A 3,430-nucleotide genomic window follows, 5' to 3' on the forward strand; every position below is an offset into this window, starting at 1 on the left:
ATGGATTAAATAACAGAACCCAACGTTCTGCTGTCTGCAGGAAAGACATCTAACTACAAAAGATATAAACAGACTGAAAATAAAAGGATGGGAAACAATCTTAGAAGCAAATGGAGGAAAAAAAAAAAAAGGCCGGGACAGCTAATATCAGACAAAATAGACTTCAAACTAAAGAACATTAATAGAGACACAGAAGGCCACTACATTATGATTAAGGGGACAATGCAACAAGAAGGCATAACAATCATCAACATATATACACCAAATGAAGGAGCACCAAAATATATCAGGAAACTATTGTCATCTATGAAAATGTATATCAGAGAAAATACATACATAGTAGGAGACTTCAACACGCCACTTTCCACAATGGACGGGTCAACAAGACAAAATTAAGCAAAGACACTAAAGCACTGAACAAGAACCTGGACAACATGGGTCTAACAGACATCTATAGAATACTACACCCCCAAAAATCTGAGCACACATTTTTCTTAAATCCACATGGATCATTCCCTAGGATTGACCACATACTGGGTCACACGATAAATACCAATAGGTACACTAAAATCAAAATCATACCAACTATTTTCTCTGACCATGAAGGAATCAAACTAGAAATAAACCATATGAAGAAGGCAAGAAGCCCACCTACCACGTGAAGACTGAAACCCACATTACTGGAGAACCATTGGATCAATGAGGAGATCAAAGAAGAAATTAAAAAAAAAAATACCTTGAGGAGAATGACAATATCTCCAAAACTTATGGGACACATTAAAAGCAGTTATAAGTTATATAGCAATACAGGCTCACATAAATAAATAAGAAATAACTCAAAGAAACAACCTAATATCCCACCTTAAAGAACTGGGAAAAGAATAACAAAATAACCCAAAAGCCAGCAGAAGACATGAAATAATAAAAGTCAAATCAGAAATAAATGAAATGGAATTTAGGATAACAGTCCAAAAAAACAATGAAACCAAAAGTTGGTTCTTTGAAAAAAATAAACAAGATAGGTCACTAGCCAAGCTCACAAAGAAAAAACAAGAGAAAGCACAAATAAACAGAATCATAAACGAAGGAGGAGAAATCACATCAGCTCCAGCAGAAATCAAAAGAATAAGCAGAGAATACTATGAACAACTATATGCAAACAAGTTCGACAATTTAGCAGAAATTGACAAATTTCTACAACTCTACAGCCATCCAAAGCTAGATAAAGTAGAAATAGAACAATTAACAGGTCAATTACAAGCAAGGGGATTGAAGAAGTAATCAAAACCCTTCCCCAAAATAAAAGCCCAAGACCAAATGGATTTACAGATGAATTTTACCAAACATTCAGAAAAGAATTAGTGCCTATTCTGCACAGACTCATCCCCAAAATTGAAAAAAATGAAAACTACCACATACTTACTACAAAGCCAATATCACACTAATACCAAAACCTAACAAAGAAAACACACAAAAAGAAAATGCAGACAATCTCCCTAATGAACATTGATGTGAAAATCCTCAACAAAATCTTAGCTAACAGAATCCAACAATGCATTAAAAGAATAATACACCATGACCACGTGGGCTTTATCCCAGGAGTACCAGGATGGTTTAGCATCAGAAAATCAATTAATGTAATCCATTACATCAACCGACAGAAAAATAGAAACCATAATCATATCAATAGATGCAGAGAAGGCATTCAACAATGTTCAACACCCATTTATGTTTAAGGCCCCCGAAATCCTCAGAATAGAAGGAACATAGCTCAACACGATAAAAGCCATATATGATAAACCCACAGCCAACATTATCCTCAATGGAGAAAAGCTGAAGGCCTTTCCCTTGAGATCATCCTATACATAAACAACCAATCAGAATAAACAAAAGAAGCATAAATAATAATTAAAAAATCCCCCTTTCAATTAAAACAAAAAGTATCAAATACCTGGGGATCCACCTAACAAAAGAGGTAAAAGACCTATACAAAGAAAATTACAGGACACTGATAAAAGAAAAACAAGAAGACACCGTGAAATGGAAAGACATCCCCTGCTCATGGATCAGGAGAATTAACATCATCAAAATGGCCATCCTACTAAAAGTGATATACAGATTTAATGCCATCCCAAGAAGTCTCGATGACTTTCTTCAAAGAAATAGAAAAAAATATTGATGAGATTCATATGGAATAGTCAAAACTCTCATGACTACAAAGAAAGAGAATGGAGGCATTAAAATACCAAACTTCAAGCTCTACTACGAAGCCATAATGATCAAAACTGGATGGTACTGGAAAAAGAACAGACATACTGACCAGTGGATTTGGATAGAAAACCCAGCTAATCTTTAAAATGGAGCAAAGAAGATACAATGTAATAGAGAAAGTTTGTTCAGCAAATGGTGCTGGGAAAACTGAGAAGCTACATGTAAAAAAATGAAACTAGATCACTACCTCACACCATACACAAAAATCAACTCAAAGCGGATTAAAGACTACACATAATAACAGAAACCATAAAATACTTGGAAGTAAAGATGGGTCAAAAACTACACAACACACACGTTAGCGACATCTTTGAAGATACTGCACCCAATGCAATGATAGTGAAAGCAAGGATAAGTAGATGGGACTACATCAAGTTAAAGAGCTTCTGTACAGCAAAAGAGACATTACAAAAAACAAATAGACATCCCACTGATTGGAAAATAAATTCTCTCACACAAAACTAGTGATAAATGACCGATCACAAAGATATACAAAGAACTTACAAAACTCAACAAAAATAAACAACCCATCAAAAATGGACAGAAGAGCTTAAAAGACACTTCTCCAAAGAAAAATGCAGGTGGCCAACAAGCATATGAAAAAATGTTCAACATCACTCTTAATAAGGGAGATGCAAATTAAAACCACAATGAGATACCAACTCACTCCAGTGAGAATGGCACATCTTAAAACAACTAGCAACAACAAATGTTGGTGAGGATGTGGAGAAAAAGGAACTCTCCTGCACTGATGGTGAGAACGCAAACGAGTACAACCACTATGGAAAACTGTCTGGAGGTTCCTCAAACTGCTAAACATAGAGCTTCCACATGACCCAGCAACCCCACTTCTATGTATCTATCCAAAAGACACAAAAACACTTATTCAAAAGGATACCTGCATCCCCATGTTTATTGCTGCTTTATTTATAATTTGAAGGACATGGAAACAGCCCAAATGCCCAAAAGTGGATGATTGGATTAAAAATATGTGGTATATATAAACAATGAAATATAACTCATGTATTTTGCAGCAACATGAATGGAGCTGGAAAAGATCATGCTTAATGAAATAAGGCAGAAAAAAAAGGAAAAATACCGGATGGTTTCATTAACTGTAGGGGTACAACAGACCAGGTGAGAAAATAATAATAATAAT

Source organism: Condylura cristata, unplaced genomic scaffold (assembly GCF_000260355.1).
Source record: "Condylura cristata isolate star-nosed mole 26May11 unplaced genomic scaffold, ConCri1.0 scaffold00010, whole genome shotgun sequence".
NCBI classification, from domain to species: domain Eukaryota; kingdom Metazoa; phylum Chordata; class Mammalia; order Eulipotyphla; family Talpidae; genus Condylura; species Condylura cristata.